This window comes from Loxodonta africana, chromosome 14, assembly GCF_030014295.1.
Source record: "Loxodonta africana isolate mLoxAfr1 chromosome 14, mLoxAfr1.hap2, whole genome shotgun sequence".
NCBI classification, from domain to species: domain Eukaryota; kingdom Metazoa; phylum Chordata; class Mammalia; order Proboscidea; family Elephantidae; genus Loxodonta; species Loxodonta africana.
In genome coordinates, this window is record NC_087355.1 from 16,116,969 (window position 1) to 16,142,658 (window position 25,690).

Here is a 25,690-nt window from a genome sequence, read left to right on the forward strand (position 1 = left end):
GGCCAGGGTTTTCTCTTTTACTTTTGAGCTAATCTGCTGTGGTACCCAAATATCTGCACTCCTGAGATGTTGTCCAGATTCGTCTTGTCTTCTCAGATGGTTTTCATCTACAATACACTTTGTTTTCTGGTGACGAAGAATTGGAAAGAATTTTGTGGTACAGATTTTCACTTTGGGAATAACGCTCCAACATTTTCTTAAATGTTTCAGAATGTAGCTATTCTATCTGGACATGCATACATTAACTAGTTATTAAACTGGCACTTTTTAAGATTATTATAATTGTAGAAAGCAATTTTAGTGCTAATCGAGAATTAAAATTAATAAAAGCCATTAAGCAATGAAAAAAAAGTATATTGACTAACTTATCTGCTTAACGGTTTTATATAAAATGACTTCATTTTAAAATTTTACTTTATTTGATGTGAAATTTATCTTTTTAAATCAATGTATAACATTTTGCATACTGTAAAATAAAATTTTTAGCTACCAAGACCTAAAAGGTACATGGTATTCTGAGGAAGAGGGTGAAGTTCTTATAGAAGACACGATTTATTTCCCTGTTTATCTTCTGCGTTTCTTAGCTGTCTTTCTTACCTCTTCCCACCACATCTACACCTCAAAATAAAGGATCTGAAATGAGGAGGGAACTGTTGGCTTTTAGGAACACAGGTGTATTTGTGTTTCAAAAAGATAATTCATTCTTTCATAAATTATAAAAAAATCTATTAAATGAATAATAATAACCAATAGTGCTTTATGTTCACTCACTTAACCCTTGTAACATCCCATGAGACAAGCACTACCATCAGCGCCATTCCACATTTCTCAGCCTAAGAAATTAAAACACAGAGAGGCTAAGTAACATGGCCATGATCACCTGTTAGTAAGAGGTGGAGCAGGCTGGCCCTGGAGTCCATGATATTAACAGCTTGCCCTATGTATTACCTCTCTGTGAATAATCTAAGTCAATGATATTTTATTTTCAACTACATTTGCCCTTGAAAACTAACACCCCCCACCCTCCTACTCCCTGCCCAGCTCCTTCCCGGAGTTTTCTTATTTTTAAGAGAATACTCCTGTTATTTCCTTTATTACCTTTCTCTTTCAACTTCACATTGTAGCTTAAGTCCCAGTGACTTCCTCAAGAGCAAATCCAACGATTTTCTTTGCTTCCTTCTCATCTTCCTTTTTCTCCAACTCTCCACAGCACTTCCTTACCTGGGAAGCCTTGTGAGGACTCATGTGACTACTTCTCTTACCCGACTAACAAACAGCTGCAACACTAATCAAGTGAGTGAAAAGCTGAATTTAAAACAATAAAAATTTTTCTGAATTGACTCTAGAGTTATTGTTGTGGTGCCGTTGAGTCGGTCAACATAGTGACACTACGCACAACAGAACGAAACCCTGCACGCTCCTGAGCCATCCTCATTACTGTTGCTATGTTTAAGCCCATTGTTGCAGCCACTGTGTCAACCCATTTCCTTGAAGGTCTTCTTCTTTTTCGCAGGCCCTCTAATTATCAAGCATGATATGCTTCTCCCTCTTGATAACATGTCCAAAGTACATGAGATGAAGTCTCACTCACCAAGGAGCACTCTGGCTGTACTTCTTCCAAGACAGAGCTGTTTGTACTTCTGGTAGTCATTGGTATATACAATATTGTCAACACCATACTTCAAAGGCATCAATTCTTCTTTGGTCTTCTTTATTTATTATCCAGTTTTCGCATGCATATGAGGCGACTGAAAATATCATGGCTTGGGGGAGGCACATCTTAGTCCTCAAAGTGACATCTTTGCTTTTCAACACTTTAAACAGGTCTTTTGAAACAGATTTGCCCAATGAAATACGTTGTTTGATATCTTGACTGCTGCTTCAATGGGCGTTGATTGTGGATCCAAGTAAAACAAAATCTTTGACAACTTCAAAATTTTCTGCTTTTATCACGATGCCGCTTATTGGTCCTGTTGTGAGGATTTTTATTTTCTTTATGTTGAGGTGTAATCCATACTGAAAACTATAGTCTTTGATCTTCACCAGTATGTGCTTCACGTTCTCTTCAATTTCAGCAAGCAAGGTTGTGTCAGCTGAATATTGTAGGTTGTTAATGAGTCTTCCTCCAATCCCAATGCTGACTTCTTCTTCATATAGTCCAGGTTCTCAGATTATTAGCTCGGCATACAGATTGAGCAATTATGGTGAAAGGATACAACGCTGATGCATATCTTTCCTGATTTTGAACCATATAGTATCTCCTTGTTCTGTTTGAATGACTGCCTCTTGGCCTATGTACAGGTTCCACAGGAGCATAGTTAAGTGTTCTGGAATTCCCATTCTTTGAAATGTTATCCACAATTTGTTATGATCCACACAGTCGAATGCCTTTGCATAGTCAGTAAAACACAGGTAAACATCTTTCTGGTATTCTCTGCTTTCAGCCAAGATCCATTTGACACCAGCAGTGATATCTCCTGTTCCATGTCCTCTTCTGAATCCAGTTTGAATTTCTGGCAGTTCCCTGTTTATGTACTGTTGCGACCATTTTTGAATTATTTTCAGCAAAATTTTACTTGCATGTGATATTGATACTGTTTGATAATTTCAGCATTCTGTTGGATCATCTGTCTTTGAATGGGCACAAATATGAATGTCTTTCAGTCAGTTGGCCAAGTAGCGATCTTCCAAATTTCCTGGCATAGACAAGCGAGCACTTCCAGCATTGCATACATTTGTTGAAATGTATCAGTTGGTGTTGTGTCAATTCCTGGAGCCTTGTTTTTTTGCCAGTGCCTTCAGTGCAGCTTGCACTTCTTCCTTCAATACCATTCGCTGCTTCTTGATCATATGCTACCTCCTGAAATGGTTGAACGTAGACCAATTCTTTTTAGTACAGTGACTCTGTATTCATTTCATCTTCTTTTAATGTTTCCTGCATCATTCTATATGTTGTCCATTGAAATCCTTCAGAATTACAATTTAAGGCTTGAATTCTTTCTTCAGTTCTTTCAGCTTGAGAAATGCCAAGTGTGTTCTTCCCTTTCGATTTTCTAACTTTGGGTCTTTGCACGTTTCATTATAACACTTTACTTTGTCTTCTCCAGATGCCCTTTGAAATCTTTTGTTCAGCTCTTTTACTTCATCATTTCTCCCATTCTTTTTAGCTACTTGACCTTCAACAGCAAGTTTCAAAGTCTCTTCTGACATCCATTTTGGTCTTTTCTTCCTTTCTTGTCTTTTTAATGACTTCTTGCTTTCTTCATGTATGATGTCTTTGATGTCATTAGTGTTCTATGTATCAAACTTATTCTTGAGATGGTCTCCAAATTCAGGTAGAATATATTCAAGGTTGTGTTTTGGCTCTTGCAGACTTGTTTTAATTTTCTTCAGCTTCAACTTGAACTTGCATGTGAGCAATTGATGGTCTGTTCCAGTCAGCCCCTGGCCTTGTTCTGTCTGATGCCACCAGACTTCTCCATTGTCTCTTTCCACAGACATAGTCAATTTGATTCCTGTGTTTTCCAGCCAGTGAGGTCCACAGGTATAGTCACCGCTTATGTTGTTGGAGAAAAGTATTTGCAAAATTCTATCATGGGATCTCTGGCGTTGATTCTACCACCAAGGCCATATTTTCCAACTAAAGATCCTTCTTCTTTGTCTATAACTTTCGCATTCCATTCATCAGTAATTATCAATGCATCTTGACTCTAGAGTAAACCAAACCAAACCCATTGCTGTCGAGTTGATTCCAACTCATAGCAACACTGTAAGACAGAGAAGAATTGCCCTATTGGGTTTCCAACCAGCGGCTGATGGATTTAAGCAGCCGAGCTCTTAACCACTTAATAAACAATTGTGGTTTTAAAAAGTCTGCTCTATAGTCAAAATTCATGCCATAATTTCCCAGGATGATTCCCAGAACGTTTAGACAGTGCTAAGAAAACTTTATGAGAAATACATATATGTATATATTGTTTATCTTGTGCCAGACACTATTCCAAGTGCCTAAGACAGAGTAACTCATTTAGTTCTCACAGTAACCCTATGCTGTAGGTACTATATTTCCCATTTCACGAATGGGAAAATTGGGAGGCAGATAGCTGTTACTTAACCTGTGTTGCCAATAATGGAAGAGCCAGCATTTGGACTCAAGGAATCCAACTCTAGCATTTGTCTGCTTAATTACTACAGCAGTATGGTGTCCTAAGACATTTTTGAATTCTGTAAAGTCAGAGTAGAACTGCCCCATAGGGTTTCCAAGGCTTTAAATTTTTATAAAGGCGGACTGCCACATCTTTCTCCTACAGAGTGGATGGTGAGTTTGACCTTTTGGTTAGCAGCCGAGTGCTTAACACCTGCACCACCAGGGCTCCTAAAGTCAGGATACGGACCATTTGTTTATATCAAAAAGTGTTTACATTTAGTATATTCTAATTTTCCTCTCCCCCACTAAAAGTGAACACCATAGGTTTCCAAATCCAAGCTAATATATTTTGCTCCATTTTTCTGATTCCATAATGTCAGGCTGACATTTGCTATTACATATAAAAATAAGTCATATCAATATCACGCATAAAATGAGATGTATAATTATTCACGACTTTTTAAATGTTATCTATATAGTAAAAGTGAAATTATAACCAATTTCTCTACTATACAAAATAAGGTACAAATTGTGAAGTTTCTATTAGTAAAAATATACCATTACTTATTTCAGGTACTAACTTAGCAATCCTTTATTATTTCTTCATAGTACAAAGAAAGTACAACTTGGCAAACTAACTTTTTCTACAAGAGCTTTAACACCTGTCACCATTTAAAATAAAGAATGTGTGTGTGTTGCATGTATATATAAAATTCTATAAATATAGCAATTAATTTTTTAAAATTATTCTTCAGGTACAAATTTACAGAGAAAATTAGTTTCTCATACAACAATTTATACACAAATTGTTTTGTGACATTGGCTGCAATCCCCTGGCATGTCAACACTCTCCCCTTCTCTACCCTGGGTTCCCCACTTCCATTTGTCCAATTTTTCCTGTCCATTCCTGCCTCCCCTTTGCTTTTGGGCAGGTGTTGCCCATTTGGTCTCGTATACACGATTGAACCAAGAAGCACATTCTTCACGTGTGTTATTGTTTGTTTTATAGACCTGTCTAATCTTTGGCTGAAGGGTGAACTTCAGGAGCGACTTCAGTTCTGAGTGAGCAGGGTGTCCAGGGACCACAGTCTCAGGGATTCTTCAGTCTCTGTCAGACCAGTAAAGCTGGTATTTTTTTTTTTATGAATTTGGATTTTATTCTACATTTTTCTTCCACTCTTTCTGGGACCCTCTATTGTGATCCCTATCAGAGTGGTCAGTGGTGGTAACCAGGCACCATCTAGTTCTGGGTTCACGCTGGTGGAGCTTGCGGTACTTGTGGTCCATTAGTCCTTCGGACTAATATTTTCCTGGTGTTTTGGTTTTCTTCATTCTCTTTTGCTCTGGATGGGATGGGACCAATAGATGTATCTTAGATGGCCACTCACAAGCTTTTAAGATCCCAGACGCTACTCACCAGAGTGAGATGTAGAACATTTTCTTTATGACATATGTTATGCCAATTGACCTAGATATCCCGCAAGACCACGGTCCCTAATCTGCAGTCCCAGTAATTTGGTCCCTCAAGGTGTTTGGATGTTTCTATGAAGCTTCTATGACTTTGCCTTGGTCAAGTTGAGCTGAGTAGTTCCCCTACATTGTGTACTATCTTTCCCTTCACCAAAGTTAACGCTTATCTACTATCTAGTTAGTGATTTCCCCTCTGCCCCTTCTTTCCCTCGTAACTGTCAAAGATTGTTTCTTTCTGTGTGCAAAGCTTTTCTTGTGTATTTGTAATAATGGTCTCATACAGTATTTGTCCTTTTGTGATTGACTTATTTCACTCAGCATAATGCCCTCCAGATTCATCCATGTTATGAGATGTTTTGCAGATTCATTGTTATTCTCTATGGTTGCGTAGTGTTGTCTTGTGTGTGTATCATAATTTGTTTAGCCATTCATCTGTTGGTAGACACTTCGGTTGTTTCCATCTTTCTGCTATTGTGAATGCTGCAGTGAGCATGGGTATGCATATGTCTATTCCTGTGATGGCTCTTATTTCTCTAGAATATTTTCCTAGAAGTGGAATTGCTGGATAATATGGTATTTTTATTTCTACCTTTTAAAGGAGGTGCCATATCATTTTCCATAGTGGCACCATTTTACATTCCCACCAATGTAACAATTAATTTTGCTTCTAGTCATCCATGTCAGTTAAAAAAAAAAAATTAGCCACTGTTAAAAGCACAGTACTCTCCACACTCCATATCCACCATGCTTTATTTTTCTTTTTGGCACTTGCCACTGTTGAGCCTATTATCTATGTTCTTTACTGTCTGTCTGCCCCTCTAGAATGTGAGCTGCATAAGGATAGGGGTTTGTGTTTTTTTGCTTACTATTGTATCACCAGCACTAAAACAGTGCTTAGCACATAGTAGGGACTACGTAAATGTTAAAAGAATAAATATGAGTCTCTGAAGAAAATCTCTCTGCAACATCCTACCCCACCCTCCAAATTTTAACTTTAGGAACTAAAGTGGTGTAAACAAGATGATGATCCCACTTTCCATAGGTGTGAAAGTCTGCAAGTGAGGGACTTATGGAGCCCTGGGAACTGCTAGGTGGGTCTTGCCACCTCCCTGTACTACAAAATGATTCCTGTTAACTTCTTGAAAGGGTCATGGCCGCGGTCTGTCTTATTAAGATCTATTGTTGTACTGGTTTGGCATATAATTCAGGATTTAGTTTGGCTTTCCCCTTGAGTTCTTCAGAATGACTTTCCTTCTGACCTTGGAAACATTATGTCTGTTGTTTCTCACAAATATCCATTTCAGAGAGAGAGACAGTGAATATACAGAGAAAGCCATGGTTGAGGAGTCAGTAAACCCGAGGTCAGGATGACCTGGATGGTCATCCTGAACAAATCATTTAACCTTTCTGGGAAGATCTTCTGGATCTGTAGAATGGTTTCCTCAACTGAAAGGAAGGACTTGAAAGTCCTTAAACACATATATGTGTTAGGTATTATTTTTCAAGGTGTACAATAGCTTTTTTCCTTCAAGTCTCACAATGTCTTGATATAACCTCTTTGGAGCACCATCATTAACAAACTATTTGTATTTTACTTTTGGGTTTTAGAAGTGAGATGAGAATTCCCTTTAATAAATGGTACACTTTTTGCTACTCCCAGAATTTTTGATTGTCACCTGACCTTGTCTGACATCAGAAACCGCCTTTCAACCTCCTTCCTCCCAGAATGCCAGCCAGTATCTTGGCCTCCTTGACCCAACTGTCAGATTGGGAACAAGGAGACCAAGCAGTACCAGGAAAAGGGAAGCGCGCTGTGACTCAGGAAATTTGAGGTCTCTTTCTGCCACCGGTCAACTCAGTTACCTTCAGTAAGTCACCTCACACCTTTGGGTCTCAGTTCCTTCATTTTTAAGCAATTTTATTAGATGCTGTCTGTATTGGATGATAACATGCATATGATATGGTTACACAAAAATATAAACAATACCAAAGGATGCAAAAGGGAAAGCAAATTTCTCCTTCCTCACTACCACCATTTCTACTGCCCAGAAGAAATCACATTTAATGGTTTCAGTATCCAATTCTTCCATTAGTTGTCACTAAGACTGATATACCAAAATTTCTATTTTTTGATAGATCAACTTTAGACATCATCTACTGACTCCTTGCTATAGCATCCTTCACAACAAAGAATTTAGCACTCTCAAAAAAAAAAATTTTTTTTTTTTTTTTATACTTAGGAGCCCTGGTGGCACAGTGGTTAAATGCTTAGCTGCTAACTGAAAAGTTCGCTGTTCAACCCCACATCTGCTCCATGGGAGAAAGACGTGGCAGTCTTCTTCTGCAAAGATTTACAGTCTTGGAAACCCTGTGGGGCAGTTCTATCTTGTCCTACAGGGTCAGTATGAGTTGGAATCAACTTGATAGCAACAGGTTTGGTTTTTGGTATAATATACTTAAGCCCTATTTCTAAATCCATCAATTCTAGACAGCATCTGTATGTCTCTAATGGGGGAAAAAATTGCGCACCTCTACTTCCTTCTACTTCTCCTTAACTTCTTCAGTCAATTTTGGTCAATATATTGCCAAGGTTTATAGCAGGTGTATTCTAGTTTGTAACTGTAATTAAACTCTCTGTGCTTTGCCCCCAGGACCCAGCCATTTCTGCCCAACTCAAGACTCTTCTAAAAGGAAATCTTCGCTCTGGAGCTCCCAAAGGGACTGGCAGAGGCTCTGTCAGGTCTGCAACACTAATGGCTGCCCCTACCTAATCTTGCGTCCTCTCCTTTTCCCTTCCCAGTTGTTACTCCACAATAAAACTTTTGTACTCTAACTGCATCTGTTTCTGCTTCCTGGAGAACCCAAACAGTATAACACCCTCAAATAATGCTTATTTTTTATTTGTTTCAGAAAGAAATCATGAGATTTAAACTTAATGAAACTCTTTGAGTGTGAACTATCCATTTGTTCTCATATGTGATTGCTAATTTGATTTGGTACACCATTTTAGGTTGAAAATTATTTCCCCTCAGAATTTTGAAGGCCTTACTTTACTGTCTTCTAGCATCCAGTATTGTTGATGAGAAGTCTGATCATAATCCAATTGTCATTCCTTTGTAGTTAGCTTATTTTTTTGTTTGTTCCTATCTCTGAAAGTTTTGCAGGTTTCATTTTTATCATTAATGCTTTTAAATTTCACTAGGCTGTGTCCAGGCATGCTGTTTTTCATTCACCCTACTTGTCACTGGAAGGCCCTTCCAGTCTCTGCTTTCTCTTGGGACTCTCGTTAGATAACCATTGTGCCTTCAGGGTCTACTCTCCATGCTATCACTTTCATATTTTTTGCTCTTTATATTCTGGTGTGCTGGGTGATGCTTCCATTCTGTCTTCTATATCGCCAAATTTGATCTTTAGCCATGACCTATTAATATATCATTCTTCACCTTAGCAATCATACTTTGTTTTCAAGAACTCTATTATTCTCTAGTTGCTCCTTTTAATATCACTTTGTTTTGGTTTTTATTGTTGCAGTATCTTCTGAATATCCCTGGGGATATCCATTAGCAGAAAAAACAAACAAAAACAATTCTGTTCTATTCTTTACATTATCTGTATAATGTTTCCTCCTGGACTAGTTGTTTTGTTTATTCATCTTGGACACTCTTCATTTGTTGTTGTTTCATCTCAAATGCCTGGTAGACATTTACTGTGCATATTCACGATCAAAGGACCACAATGATTCATAACTGTATGAATGGCTGACTCCTGTGAACAAGCAGACTTTTCCATTTATGGTTCATGGGTGGGGAACAGCCATGCTGGCTCAAGATCCCCTAAACTACCACTGTGAGGGAACTTGCTCTGAGAGTGGGGTGGAGTAGCCTTCCTTTTTTCCACATGTCTTTTTATTACCATTAGGGTGGAAACCCTGGTGGTGTAGTAGTTCAGTGCTATGGCTGCTAACCAAAGGGTCGGCAGTTCAAATCCACCAGGACCTCCTTGGAAACTCTATGCAGCAGTTCTACTCTGTCCTATAGGGTTGCTATGAGTTGGAATTGACTCGACAGCCCTGGGTTTGGTTTTTGGTTTGATTACCATTAGGATCTACTCTGCCTTTTTCCACAGCCTTATACCACACCAAGGGCTTTCCTACTCTGCCTAAGCAGTTCTCCAGGCACAACCCATTGCTGTCGAGTCGATTCTGACTCATAGTGACCCTAAAGGACAGAGCAGAACTGCCCCACAGGGTTTCCAAGGAGCACCTGGTAGATTTGAACTGCAAAACCTTTTGATTAGCAGCTGTAGCTCTTAACCACTACACCACCAGGGCTTCTACAGGCACTCTAGCTGGGGACAAATGCAGCAGTAGCTGTACAATAGTGGTCTCCTGATCTCTGTGCCACTGCCTCTGAGTCTGAAACCTCATGGGAGCTCCACGGGAAGAAATATTCTGCCTCTTCTGGCTTCTAGAATGTGTGTTCCAAACCATAGCTTTCTCCATTCTGGATTATCTGTCCCTTCAATGCCATTTGCTTTCTACCTCCCAGAAATTTAAAATCTTTGTTCTGGTGATTGTACCCTGAGTCATTTTCCACGCTGCAGTAGATTTATTCTTTTCGAGTATCTTTTCAATGGGCTCCTGGGAAGGAAAAGATGCAATTGTATGCACTGAGTACTGCCCCTGCCCATCCGCACCGCTAGAGGTGAGCCTGCCCTTCTGGGTGCATGTAATCCATGGTTCAGGAGTCAGGCGTGAGCATCTGGGGCCAGAAAAATGGAGAGTTTTGCAATCAGGACTTGAAAAGAGAAGTGAGTCTCTGGGAGGCAGACTGTGCAGGGTAAAGTTCAGGAACTTTCAGGGTGTGAGGCAGCACCATGTGCACTACAAAGGCATAGAGAAGAGCCAAGAAGCACTGAAAGAGAAACAGTTTAAGGAGTCCTAGTCCCTGAAGTGCAGAAACCCTGGTGGCACAGTGGTTATGAGCTATGGCTGCTAACCAAAAGGTCAGCAGTTTGAATCCACCAGGCGCTCTTTGGAAACTCTACGGGGCAGCTCTATGAGTCAGACTTGACGGCAGTGGGTTTGGTTTTTTTTGGGTAGTCCCTTAAGTCTAGAAACCTTGGTGGCATAATGGTTAAGAGTTACGGGTGCTAACCTAAAACGATGGCAGTTCAAATCTACCAGGTACTCCTTGGAAACTCTACACGGCAGCTCTACTTAGATTCTGACTATGAGTCGGAATTGACTTGATGGCAACAGGTTTGGTTTTGGTAGTCCCTGAGGCCTAGTTGCATTTTCACTGCAACACCCTTTATCTTTATATGTCTTTCTTGCTTAATCCACCTGGCTGAGATGAATTTCTGTCACTTGTAAATAAAAGAGCCAGAACTTGCCCACCATTGTGGCTCCCACGGACTCTGATACTCTGTCAGGCTGGCTGGCTGTTGGGGAAGGGGGCAAGAGTACCAAGGGGCTTAGGGTTCTGCCAGAGTGTGATGATGGCCATGGCAGTGATCTCTGCAGATAGTAACAGCCTTACTTGCCACTCTTGCAGAATAAGAAAATAGGAATAAGATGGAGGTTCTTTTCCTCTTAGCCTAATTTACCTGATTCTGTCCATAAATCTGGAGAGAGATGCGACATATTTCCCCAAACTCTCACAGGGATTTTTGTTTTGTTGTTTTTAAACTCTAAGAAACACTGCACAACTTCAAAGATATGTAACCTTGTTGTGTGCAAAAATGGCCAAATGTTCACTAGGAAGCAAAAATAAAACTATCTTTTAGTTCACATAGTATGTGCTTGTCCACCCCCCAATATTAGCTTCTTTTTTGTCCATATTTGTGTAGCCTTAGCAAAGCTGTTTTCCCACTTAAAGAACTAGCCAGCCTTTTCTCTACCCTAGCTTCACATTTTACTAAAGTTTTTACATTTTGGAGCTGCTATCTTACTTGTTGAAATTTAAGAAATAATTCCAAACCCCTCCACAAATAAGATCCATAAAATAACTACAAAATAAAAACCGGTTTGCTCAAAACAAGATTACACCCTCTTGGTTAAAAGACCCTTGAGAGCAAAACCCAAGCTGTTAGACGGTCTTCATGCACTGTTAAGAATTCAGAAGTTACACAGCACATCAGTAAAATATTGACAACAGACAATTAACAAGTAACTTTCTCTGAATATGACATCACAAAAACAGGGAGATGAAGGGGGTGATCGGTTCATCTGGGGGTGAATACATTTGTTAAAATCAAATGTAAAATAGGAACCGGATCAGAAAGACATTTTTAATAATCTCAAATTTCTTTCCTCTGCATTATCGAGGGGTGGGGTTCTCTAGTGACTATAATGGCTTAAAATAATTTACAAGACTCGATGAATTGCGCTCCGGTAGAAGCAGTCCTGGGATTTTGAACCAGTTTTATTTCCGGGAGTAGCGGGCTTCACTTTGCATCTTCCTAAAGGGGTTTTCCTATCTCTTTCACTCCTAAATTACCGAGCAGTTGGTTTCCAATTTCCTTCGGCTTTCCCGCAGCCCCTCACCTCGCGGCGCTGGCGCTGGGCTCCCGTGAAGACGCGGGCACGCTAAAAGCCCTCACGTTTGTATTCGGGGCGTTCTCTCACCACCTCGGAAGTTCAAGGGGCGGGACTGGAAAACGTTGCAGGACAGCGACGGCAGAGGTGCACGACGGCTTCCTGAGTGTTAAGTGTGGACGGTCATTGCAGAAATCTAAATTACCCTTGGCATTTGTGGTTTGGATAATTGAGATGTAGTAATTTCTGATTTTCAGTGGGTTTAAGGTGATAAAAGACCGAGCCAGGAAGGAGTCGAACCTACAATCTTCTGATCCGTAGTCAGACGCGTTATCCATTGCGCCACTGGCCCTAGACACAACGTGAGATGAGGGGATATTCAACAACAGTTTTAGGGCAAGTACGAAAGGAATGTGGGGGTGTGAGGTCTTCGCCTGTACCCTGGGTTGGAACCCCTTTCCCAAGTCAGTCAGACTCGCGCGGGCCAGAAACGTGGGTGGTCGGTGGATATATGCGTGCGTCTCTGCGCTTCTGAGCATGCGTAAACAGTACTCAGACTCCTCTCCCCCCTTGCTCCTGAGATTACGCATGCTCATTTTAATCTGTGGCTAACCGTCAAACGCATTCTGGCTTTTACATGTTCAAACCCAGAGGGCGCAGGCCGTTTCTTTGTCCCTTCGATAGCTCAGCTGGTAGAGCGGAGGACTGTAGCTTAATCCCCAAAGAGCAGAAATCCTTAGGTCGCTGGTTCGATTCCGGCTCGAAGGAGATGTTTTCTTCCTTTCCTGTGTTATTAAATTACATTCCAACAAGCGAGAGGAGTTCTTGTACTTTGGTTCCAGTTTTGGCCTGTGGAATCCCTCTTTTGAAATCTTCTGGGATTCCTCAAAGCGGAGACGTGCTTGAGTAGATTCCAAGCGAGTCTGCGCTTCGCGGGGCGGCCTGTGGGTCACGGCGTGTTTCTAAACTGTCTTTTGCGCTTCCCTGAACGTCGTGAGCCACAAAAAGGTGAACGGTTACCGGAACAGACCCGATACCTCAGTGGGCCTGGCTAGGCGCGCCGCCCGCGCTTCCCCTCAGAGCCCTGGGCAGGGTCGGCGACAGGAGCGCGCGCCCTGGCTGCCGTGAGTGGGGGAAGAAGGGGGAGGTCCGCGAGAGGCGGGGTCGTGCGCCCCAGGAATTTGGGAATGAGGAAGAGAATATGAAGAACGCTCCAAGCTTCGAAAATGTCTCAAAGTTTTGAAGACGAGTAGGTAGCTCTACGGTCTCCCTTGGACCGTTCAGCTGGTAGAGCGGAGGGCTGTAGGGCGCGTGTCTGCGACTATCCCTAGGTCGTGGGTTCGATTCCGGCTCGAAGGAGAGCTGGGTTTATTTTGCTAGTTTGGTTTCAGCTGTGAGGCAAGAGCCAGGGTGCCTTCATGAGTATATAAGTTTTTCTTGTCGTTAGCTGCTCTGACCCTTCTTTAGAGGAACAGATAAGAAGGCCTGCCCAGTGGTGGGGGATTAGCTCAAATGGTAGAGCGCTCGCTTAGCATGCGAGAGGTAGCGGGATCGATGCCCGCATCCTCCAGTTTTTCTCCTTACTGGCGTTTGTTTCTCTTTCGATTCTCACCTGTTTTGCTTTAGAGCTCTTTAACTCAGCAGGCCACCGAGTGATGGGGTGGGACATTACCGCTCTGTAGAACTCCCCTGAGACGGGATAATGGGTGCTAACACTTTACCTTTATAACTTTGGGCAGTTAAGGAAGTTTTTTGTTTTTGTTTTTTTACCCCCTCTCTCTGAAAATGGCGACAAGTTGCTCTGTCAAACCTGTTACCACCATTCTTACTCGTAATTTTGATTGATGCCTGCAGTTACCAGGACTAAGACTAAGTTGCCCAGAGCTAGGGGAAACCAACGGATCAGAAAAAAAAAACAAAACAAAAAAAACAGAGGGCCAGGAAAAGAATGCTACTTTAAACTTATGCAGGGCCGAGAAAGCGGGAACTGTTTTGCTTCATCTCAGCTGCGTACAGTGGGGTCCCCGCTCTGGACACATCCTGAGTGGATAAAAAAAAAAAGTGGATAGGATTAGGAAAATAAGGCACCAGTGGTGAGGCGGAGAAATGCCCTAGAACCAGGAGCTTGCTTTTGGGAAGGGCTCTATTTTCTAATGCCGCTTTCCTCCTGAGAAGTAACTATGGAGAGTTAGAGACTAGCAGTGAGAAGGAAATCAACTGGTGGGAACGCGCCCCTGAGAATAGTCTATTTTGTTACAGAACGAGCAATCAAGACCAAACCCACACACACCCAAAAGATTCAGAGATTGAAAGGAACACACACACATTTTTTCTGGTAATTATTGATCCTAATTTTCTAGAATAAAAAAGATAGGATCACAAAAAGGCTAATGAAGTCATGCTTCCATTTTAAAAGCACAAACCTTCCAGACAAAGGCAGAATTATTACCTTATTTGAGAATTACAACTCACAAATGATAATTCTTTCCCCCCATGTCCATTTTAGGGTCCTAGATAAGTTGTCCAGGATTTCATTTTACTTGGATCCACAACACCCATGGAAGCAGCAGTCAAGAAGGCAAAGGACGTATTGCATTGGGCAAATCTGCTGCAAAAGACGTCTTTAAAGTGTTGAAAAGCGAGGATGTCACTTTGAAGACTCAAGTGGGCCTGACTCAAGCCATGATATTTTCATTTGCATCATATGCATGCGAAAGCTGGACAATGAATAAGGAAGACCAAAGATGAATTGATGCCTTCGAATTATGGTGTTAGTGAAAAATATTGAGTGTACCATGGATTGCCAGAAGAATGAACAAATCTGTCTTGGAAGAAGTACAGCCAGAATGCTCCTTGGAAGTGAGAATGGTGAGACTTCACCTCACGTACTTTGGGCATGTTATCAGGAGAGACTAGTCCCTGGAGAAGGACACTATGCTTGGTAAATAGAGGGTCAGTGAAAAAGAGGAAGACTTTCAAGGAGATGGAATGACATAGTGGCTGGAACAATGGGCTCAAATGTAGCAAGATTGTGAGGGTGGTGCAGGACTGGGCAGTGTTTCTTTCTGTTACACAGGGTTGCTGTGAGTCAGAACCAACTCAACAGCACCTAACAACAACAACAGACAACCTGTACATTTTTGTTACCAATGTGTACAACTTATGATGGCCTATTGGTATATCTTTCATGGAGGGGGGAGGGGAGAACCGTCTCCATTTTTACCTCGTTTTAATAGTCTCTTAACTGTTTTGTTTTTTTTTTTAACTGAAATGTTTGTGATTCACTTACAACATTTCATCATAATTTTTGTGAAAACAAAAAGTAGGAAAAAAAATTTTATCTGATGACATGTCCAAATTTCTGATTTGGAGTTATGGGTGATCTAGCTAGATGAGGGGAGTAGGTAGCAGTGAAACAGGAAGTGACCCAAAGACTGGAAAATGGGTATGTACCAAAAACCCAGGAGCAGAACACGTTTTGGGGCAAGTGAGCTGGGTTAGAACTGAAGGAACATCTCAGGGTCAGCAACCAAGTGGGGAATGGAATTCACATAAAAAATTAAAATTGTAAGTCAAGAGACAGTATTGGATAGTGGTTCACTCCTGTGGGCTGTGAAACCTGATGATGGCCTTTCTTGGCTTTGCGACTTGCTAGCTGTGTGACCTTGGGCCAACTGCTTGACAGCCTGATGCTTCAGTTTCCTTGTGTGGAAAATACAGCTTATAATAATAAGGCCTATTTTTAATTAAGATGTAACTTGTACAGCACTTAGTACAAAGCCTGGCAGATAATAAACACACAATAAACAGTTGTTATCAGTGTAGAAGGAATGAAGGAAGGAAAAAAGAGGTGGCTTATTAAAGACTTCTAATGAACAATAATAATGAGCTGAATTTTTGCTACTGTACAGTAAGTATGAACAAATGGAATAGCCTAGTGAGAAGGAGTGCTTATTAGTTTATACATAAGATACCAAAATGAAGCCTAGTTATTTTTTCATAAATACATTATTATATTCAGTCAGAATTAAATTGTATTTAGCTTTTTATTGGGGTTTTAGGAAGTAAGGGAATGGTACAGATCTTCTCAGGGCTTGCTAAGTAATGGCAGTAAGGTAGGAGAGAACTGGAATAGCAGAAGAATTCCTATGTGAACAGAAATTACCATCTGGGGAAGAGGAGAAAAGAACCACAATGAACAAGGTTGAAATTGGTCACCAAATCTGGGCATCCTAGAACCCGAAGGTCCTGCAAGAATTAGTTGAGCAAATGCTGAACGAGGTGGGATTGAAGGAATGAGAGGAAAGGAGGGGAAGAGAATTTTCTGGAGGTAGGCAACATAAGCAGAGGGGAAGGGAAGTGTAGGTTGGGGGAAGCCAGGTGGAGTTAGGAAGAGATGTACAGTCAGCTTTTGTGAGAGGGCCTGACACCCTCTCCTTGTGGAAAGTGTTTCAAAGACTGGAGAGGAGTTTTGATAATTGGAGAATTCCTTCTGTGGAGAAGAGTAGGCAGGCCCACTTGGATGGCCCTGGTGATAGGCTATTTAAGGAACAGACTGCATTTGGAGCAGGTGTCTGTGAAGGTGAGAGAGAGGCCATTTTGTCAGGGAGCAATGGACAGGTACCAGTGCCAACAACATACATTTCAGGTCCACTGTAATAAATGTTCTCAACTTGCACGGTAGGAGGATGAGACCTAGGAGTGTTAGTTGCCCCCCTTTCACTCCAGTTTCTTTCCCTTTCCTCTCACCACTAAAAATAAGGAGTCATTTTCCTAGCAAGCTGCAAAGATTGGGATACATTTCAGCACCGAGGCCTAGTGAGCATACCAGAAAGGGAAGAAGCTCTACAGGGACTGTTCTAAGAGTTATATGTGTGTTTGTATAAAGATACTTGAAAGTGCAGAAAGGAGATGCAGGAAAAGTAGAAAGAATGAGCTTAAGAATATAAGAAGATGGTTGAATCTAGTACAACCATACAATAGAATATATATAGCCACTGAAATTATATATTTTGAGGGGGGTTTGGAAATTATATTATGAACTTTTATAGACATGGGAAGTGTTAATAAGCAAATGCTAAGTGAGTAAAGTAGGTTCAGAGCAATATAAACAATAACAATATAAGCAAACAAGTTATCTATAGAAAAGACTGGAAAATTAATTAAAATATTAACAGCAGTGATCCTTAGATAGTAGGATTACTGTTTCCTTAATTTAAAAAAATTTTCTGAGTTTTCTGCAGTAAACTTATTTTCCAATTAGAAATATATGTGATCTTAAAAAAAAAATTTACAGCTGACATCTACTGAGCAATTCCTACAATCCAAGCATAGTCCTAGGCACTTTATATATATTAACTTAATTCGCTTGTAAAGAAAAATGCCAGAATCAGATGACTTCACTGGCAAGTTCTACCAAACATTTAAGGAAGAAATATCAATTATACACAAAGTCTTCCAGAAAACTGAAGAGGAGGGAGTACTACCCAATGCAGTCTGTAAGGCCAGAATTATCCTGATGCCCAAACCAGGCAAAGACATTGTCAGAAAAGAAAACTGCAGACAATATTCCTCATGAACATAGATCCAAACATTTTCAGCAAAATTTTAGCCAACTGAATCCAACAACATATAAAAACGAAAATGTGTCATAACCAAGCAGAGTTTATCCCAGAAATATAAGACTGGTTCAACATTCAAAAACCAAACAACATCACTTACTATATTAACAGTTAAAAGAACAAAAACCATATGATCATCTCAGTAGGTGCAGAAAAAGCATTTGATAAAATTCAGCATCCATTCCTGATTTTAAAAACTGTCAGCAAACTTGCAATGGAAGGGAACTTTTTAAACCTGATCAAGGGTATCGGTGAAAAAGATAAGAGCTAACATTATACTTAACAGTAAAAGATGATATGCATTCCTTCTAAAATACAGAATGAGTCAAGGATGTCCATTTGCACACTTCCAGTTAGGATCGCACAGGACTTCCTAGCCAGTGCAATAAGCAAGAAACAAGAAATAAAAGACCTCCAGATTGGAGTGGAAGAAGTAAAACTGTCTCTATTCACAGATTTTAATAATCTTTCATATTAATTACATGTTAAAATGATAATATTTTAGATATTTGGGGGTTAAATAAAATATACTAATACAATTATTTTTTCTTTTCCTTTTTATGTTTTTTATGTGGCTACCAGGAAACGTAAAATAATATACATGGCTCATATTTGTGGCTTGCACTGTATTTCTGTTGGACAGGGCAAGTGAGAGACGTGAGCAGGGGCTAGATCATGTCACGCCTTAGGGACCACCAAACCAAACCAAACCCTTTACTCTCAAGTCCATTCCAACTCATAGGGACCACAGAGAGGATTAATTCCTTCATCCTAAGGATAATGGGGCCGTTAAAAGGATTTAAATAGGAAGTAGCACATGGAAAATGGACTGCAGAAGGCAAGCGTCAATTCACAGAAATCAGTTAGGAGGCAGGGGTGACGGTGGGGAGGGGGTTTTGTGTGATGAGACTGGAATCAGGGAAGGTCTGTAAATCAGGTAAGGTGTTCAGTCATGGGCATTGGGAAAGCTTTGTTGTTAGATGCTGCCGAGTTGGCACGCCACCAAGTCGGTTCCGGCTCAGCGACCCCAAGTACAGCTGCCCAGTCCTACACCATCCTCACAATCGGGCTTATGCAGGAGCCCATTGTTGCAGCTGGTGTGTCAGTCCATCTCATTCAGGGTCTTCCTCTTTTCGCTGACCCTCTACTTTACCAAGCATGATGTCCTTTTCCAGGAACTGGTCCCTCCTGATAACATGTCCAAAGTATGTGAGATGTAGTCTCTTCATTCTTGCTTCTAAGGAGTATTCTGGTTGTACCTCTTCCAAGACAGGTTTGTTTGTTCTTTTGGCAGTCCATGGTGTATTCAATATTCTTCTCCAACACCACAATTCAAAGGCGTCAATTCTTCTTCACTCTTCTTTATTCATTGTCCAGCTTTTGCATGCATATGAGGCAATTGAAAACACCATGGCTTGGGTCAGGTGCACCTTAGTCCTCAGGGTGACATCTTTGCTTTTCAACTCTTTAAAGACATCTTTTGCAGCAGATTTGCCCAATGCAGTGCTTCTTTGGATTTCTTGACTGCTGCTTCCATGGGTGTTGATTGTGGATCCAAGTAAAATGAAATCCTTGACAACTTCAGTCATTTCTCCGTTTATCGTGATGTTGCTTATTGGTCCAGTTGTGAGGATTTTTGTTTTCTTTATGTTGAGCTGCAATCCATACTGAAGGCTGTGTTCTTTGATCTTCATCAGTAAGTGCCTTAAGTCCTCTTCACTTTCAGCAAGCAAGGCTGTGTCATCTGCATAACGCAGGTTGTTAATGCATATTCCTCCAATCTTGATGCCCTGCTCTTCTTCATAGAGTCCGGCTTCTTGGATTATTTGCTCACCGTACAGATTGAATAGGTATGGTGAAAGGATACAACCCTGACACACACCTTTGCTGACTTTAAACCAAGCAGTATCCCCTTGTTCTTTTCAAACAACTGTGTGTGGGTCCATATACAAGTTCCACATAAGCACAGTTAAATGTTCTAGAATTTCCATTCTTCGCAATGTTATCAATAATTTGTTATGATCCACGCAGTTGAATGCCTTTGCATAGTCAATAAAACATAGGTAAACATCTTTCTGGTATTCTCTGCTTTCAGCCAGGATCCGTCTGACATCAGCAATGACATCCCTGGTTGCACGTAGTCTTCTGAATCCAGCTTGAATTTCTGGCAATTCCATGCTACAGCCACTTTTGAATGATCTTCAGCAAAATTTTATTTGCATGTGATATTAATGATATTGTTTGATAATTTCCGCATTCAATTGGATCACCTTCTTGGGAATAAACATAAATATGGATCTCTTCTAGTCAGTTGGCCAGGTAGCTGTGTTCCAAAGTTCTTGGGATAGACAAGTGAGCACTTCTAGTGCCGCATCCGTTTGTTGGAAAGTCTCAGTTGATAATTCCATCAATTCCTGGAGCCTTGTTTTTCGCCAATGCCTTCAGAGCAGGTTGGACTTCTTCCTTCAGTACTATCAGTTCCTGATCATATGCTACCTCCTGAAATGGTTGATCATTCACCAGTTGTTTTTGGTATAATGACTCTGTGTATTCCTTCTATCTTCTTTTGATGCCTCCTGCATTGTTTGATATTTTCCCCACAGAATCCTTCACTATTGCAACTCGAGGCTTGTATTTTTTCTTTAGTTCTTTCAGCTTGAGAAGTGCCAAGCGTGTTCTTCTCTTTTGGTTTTCTATCTCCAGCTCTTTGCACCTGTCATTATAATACTTTGTCTTCTCAAACCGCCCTTTGGAGTCTTCTGTTCAGTTTCATTTCTTCCCTTTGCTTTAGCTACTCAACGTTCGAGAGCAAGTTTCAGAGTCTCTTCTGACATCCGTTTTGGTCTTTTCTTTCTTCCCTGTCTTTTTAATGACCTTTCGCCTTCTTCGTGTATGATGTCCTTGATGTCATTCCAGAGCTTGTCTGGTCTTTGGTCATTACTGTTCAATGCATCAAATCTATTCTTAAGATGGTCTCTAAATTCAGGTGGCATACACTCAAGGTTGTACTTTGGCTTTTGTGGGTTTGTTCCAATTTTCTTCATTTTCAACTTGAACTTGCATATGATCAATTGATGGTCTGTTCCCCAGTCAGCCCCTGGCCTTGTTCTGACTTATGATATTGAGCTTTTCCATCGTCTCGTTCCACAGATGTAGTTGATTTGATTCCTGTGTATTCCATCTGGCCAGGTGCACGTGTACAGTCACTGTTTATGTTGGTGAAAAAATGTATTTGCAATGAAGAAGTCGTTGGTCTTGCAAAATTCAATCATGCGATCTCCAGCATCATTTCTATTACAAAGGCCATATTTCCCAACTACCAATCCTTCTTCTTTGTTTCCAACTTTTGCATTCCAGTCACCATTAATTATCAATGCATCCTGATTACAAGTTCAATCAATTTCAGACAGCAGAAGTTGGTAAAAATCTTCAATTTCTTCATCTTTGGCCTTAGTGGTTGGTGTGTAAATTTGAATAACAGTCTCATTAGCTGGTCTTCCTTGTAGGCATATGGATATTATCCTATCACTGACACCATTGTACTTCAGGATAAATCTTGAAATGTTCTTTTTGACCATGAATACGGTGCCATTCCTTTTCAAGTTGTCTTTCCTGGCATGGTAGACCACATGATTGTCCAATTCAAAATGGCCAATACAAGTTATTTCAGCTCACTGATGCCTAGGATTTTGATATTTAAGCATTCCATTTCATTTTTTGGCGATTTCCAATTTTCCTAGATTCATACTTTACACATTCCACCTTCCGATTATTAGTGGATGTTTACAGCTGTTTCTTCTTATTTTGAGTCTTGCCAAATCAGCAAATGAAGGTCCTGAAAGCTTTACTCCATCCAGGTCATTTAGGTCGACTCTAAAGAGGCAGCTCTTCCCCAGTAGTCTTTTGAGTGCCTTCTCGCCTGGGGGGCTCATCTTACAACACTGTATCACACAATGTGCTGCTGCTATTCATAAGCTCTTCACTGGCTAATTCTTTTCAGAAGTAGACGGCCGGGTCCTTCTTCCTCATCTTAGTCTGGAAGCTCAGCTGAAACCTGTCCACCATGGGTGACCCTGCTGGTATGTGAATACTGGTAGCATGGCTTCCAGCATTACAGCAACACGAGAGTCCCAAACTGATAAACACGTCGGGGCAGGGAGAAGCATTAGACTAAAGTATCTGCTACTTGTTGGAATCATGACTGTTTATTTCTGATATGTGAATTACCGGTATGCCAAGAAATGCTCAGAGGAAAGAACAATATGTTTGTTTTCCAACGTTTTCTCAGAAATCTTTATGATGAAATAAAATGTATGAACAACAGATTTGAAGAAGGAGTAATTATTAAGATGAAAAAAGCATTCAGCCAGAAGTTTGCAAACTATCTAATGAAAGAAATACCACAGTGTTAACTTCTGTTAAGTGCTTTTCAAGTAAGTCCATTTCTTTCTCTCTCTCTTTAAAATTTTGTAGTAAAATCTGTATGACCTAAAATTTGTCACTTTAACAATTTCTAACTGTAAAATTCAGTGGGATTAATTACATCTACAGTGCTGTGTAATCATCATTGCTATCTACTTACAGAAGTTTTTCCTCATACCAAGCAAATTCTGTACCAATTAAGCAATAACTCCTCATTCCGCCTCCAGCACCTGGTAACCTCTATTCCGTTGTACATATATACCACATTTTGTATTTATCCAGTCATCCGTTGATGGACACTTGGGTTGTTTCCACCTTTTGGCTATTGTGAATAATGCTGCTGTCAACATTGGTGCACAAATACCTGTTTGAGTCCTTGCTTTCAGGTCTTTTGAGTATATGCCTAGGAGTGGAATTTCTGAGTCATACGGTAATTTTATGTTTAACTTTTTGAGGAACTGCCAAACTGTTTTCCACAGAGGCTACACCCATTTTACTTTTCCACCTAAAATGCACAAGGATTGCAATTTCTCCACATCCTTACCAACATTCATTATTTTACTTTTTTTTTTTTTTGATCATTGCCATCCTAGTGCTTGTGAAGTGGTACCTCGTTGTGGTTTGAGTTTGCATTTCCCTAATGACTAATGATGTTGAGCATCATTTCCTGTGCTTCTTGGCCATTTGTATATCCTCTTTGGAGAAATGTCTGTTCAAGTTCTTTTCCCATTTTTTAACTATGTTGTTTGTTAGTTGTTGAGTTATAGGAGTTCTTTATATACTCTGGATGTTAAGCCCTTATCAGATATGTTATTTGCAAATATTTTCTGCCACTGTGTAAGTTGTCTTTTTACTTTCTTGGTTATGTCCTTTGATGCACAAAAGTTTTTAATTTTAAGTGCAATTTATCTATATTTTCTTTTGTTTCTTATGCTTTTGGTGTCATATCTAAGAATCCATTGTCAAAACCAAACTCAAGAAGATTTACCCCTATGTTTTCTTCTAAGAGCTTTATTGTCTTAGTTCTTATATTTAGGTCATTGATCATTTTGAGTTAATTTTTGTGTATGATGTGAAAGATGGGTCCAACTTCATTCTATCACATGTGGAAATCCAGTTGTCACATACCATTTATTGAAGAAACTATTCTTTGCGCATTGAATGGACTTAACAGTCTTGTCAAAAATCAATTGACCATAGATGTATGTGTTTTTTCTGGCCTTTCAATTCTGTTGCATTTTTCCGTATGTCTATCCTAATGCCAGTACCACGCTGTTTTGATAATCATAGCTTTGTTTAGAAAGTTTTGAAATCTGGAAGTGTGAGTCCTCCAAATGTATTGTTTTTAAAGATTGTTTTGACTATTCAGAAAAAAAAAAAAGTCTCTTGCAGTTCCAAACATTTTTTTTTTCCTATACAAATATGAGGATTGGCTTTACAAAAAAAGGTTGTTGAAATTTGATAGGGGTTGTGTTGAATCTGTAGATCGCTTTGGGTAGTAGTGACATCTTAATAATATTGTCTTTGAGTCTGTGAACATGGGATGTTTTCTCATTTATTTAGATTTCCTTTAATTTCTTTCAGCGATGTTTTATGGTGTTCGGTGTATATACAAGTCTTTCACCTCTCTGGTTAAATTTGTCCCTAGATACTTTATTCTTTTAGATGCTATTGTAAATGGAATTCATTTGTTAACGTCCTTTACAGATTTTTCATTGTTAGTGTATAGAAACACAACTGATTGTTATATGTTGTTCTTAGGTGTAGTCTGCAACTTTTCTGAATTCATTTATTAGCTCTAGTAGCTTTCATGTCATCTGCAAATAGAGAGTTTTACTTCTTCCTTTCAAATTTAAGTACCTTTTCTTCCTTCCTTTTTTCCTTCCTTCCCTCCCTCCCTTCCTCCTCTCCCTCTTTTTCTCCCTCCCTAGCCTAATTGCTCTGGCTAGAACATCCAGTACAATGTTGAATAGCAGTGGTGAGAGCAGACATCTTTGTCTTGTTCCTGATCTTAGAGGGAATATTTCAGTCTTTCACCATTGAGTATAATACTAGTTGTGAGTTTTTCATAAATGCCCTTTATCATGTTGAGGAAGTTCCCTTCTATTCCTAGTTTATTGAGTGTTTTTTTTTTTTAATCATAAAAAGGCATTGCAGTTTGTGAAATGCCTTTTATGAATCAGTTGAGATGATCACATTGGTTTTTTCTTTCATTCTATTAGTGTATTGTATTACATTTATTGCTGCTCTTTATGTTGAACTATTTTTGTATCCCTGAGATAAATCCCACTTAGTCATGGTGTATTATTCTTTTACAGTGCTGTTAAATTCAATTTACTTATATTTTGTTGAGAATTTTTATACCTATATTCACTATATTCATAAGGGATATTGGTCTGCAGTTTTCTTTTTTTGTGGTACCTTTATCTGGCTTTGGGATCAGGGTAATGCTGGCCTCATAGTATGAATTAAAATGTGTTCTGTCCTCTTCTGTTTTTTGGAAGACTTTTAGAAGCATTGGTGTTAATTCTTATTTAAATGTTTGCTAGAAATCCCCAGTAAAGCATCTGGTCTGGACTTTTTGTTGTTGGGAATTTTCGATTACTGATTCATTCTCTTTACTTGTCATAGGTCTGTTGAGATTTTCTGTTTCTTCTTGAGTCAGTTTAGGTAATTCGTGTTTCTAAAAATTTTTCGATTTCATCTAAGTTATATAATTTATTGATGTACAATTGTTCATAGTGTTCTATTATAATCCTTCTTATTTCTGTAAGGTTGATAGTCCTAACTTTCATTTCTGATTTATTTGTTTCTTCTTTGTTTTTTCCTTTGTCAGTCTAGCTAAAGGTTTGTCAATTTTATTGATCTTTTCAGAGAACAAACTTCTGGTTTCATTTACTCTGTCTATACCTGTTTTCTACAACATTTATCTCCCTTCTCTGCTTAGTGGACAAAGCCATGGGCTCTGTAGTCAAAAGATGTGTCTCTGAATTAGCTTCACAATTTAGTAGCCAAATGACCATGAATAACTGCTTAACTTTGCTGAGCCATACTTGGCTCAGTGGAGGTAATAATACAGGGAGCTATCATAAGAAGTAATTGGTACTTAGTACATGTTTATTTCAGCTGTGGTAGTACTTTTGACTTTAGAATCCCTTTTTCTCCTTCTTGAGATGAAGATCACACTGAGCTCTACATTTCACTCCTATGCTCTGGCCTCTAAAGCCTGACTGCATTTGGCCCGCAGCTGGAGGTTGAAAGAGGTCAAAAGTATTTTCTTTCTGCTGTCAACCCTTAGGACCAAGTCCAGGTTTTTATGAACCCATTTTGTTTTCCCTGACTTACCTGGGGGATTATGAAACTGCCAGAGGGAGTGAGAGCAGGGGTGGCTTTGCTCTGGTTTTCAATGTGTCTAAATATACTCCTGCCCCAGTCTAGTGGGACTTCGGTATGAAGATGACTGGGGCTTCCAACTAAAGCAGCCCCCTGTGT

At 39.9% G+C, this 25,690-nt stretch overlaps 3 non-coding genes across 3 annotated transcripts; 2 read left to right on the forward strand and 1 right to left on the reverse strand.

Moving 5' to 3' along the window:
• Positions 1-12,434: 12,434 nt before the first annotated feature.
• On the reverse strand, positions 12,435-12,507 carry TRNAR-ACG (transfer RNA arginine (anticodon ACG)). Its single transcript has one exon. It is a non-coding gene; the product is annotated as a tRNA-Arg (tRNA).
• A 322-nt stretch (positions 12,508-12,829) lies between these two features.
• TRNAY-GUA (transfer RNA tyrosine (anticodon GUA)) lies at positions 12,830-12,923 on the forward strand. The gene is made up of 2 exons: positions 12,830-12,866; positions 12,888-12,923. It is a non-coding gene; the product is annotated as a tRNA-Tyr (tRNA).
• Positions 12,924-13,652: 729 nt separating this feature from the next.
• On the forward strand, positions 13,653-13,725 carry TRNAA-AGC (transfer RNA alanine (anticodon AGC)). Its single transcript has one exon. It is a non-coding gene; the product is annotated as a tRNA-Ala (tRNA).
• Positions 13,726-25,690: the final 11,965 nt, after the last annotated feature.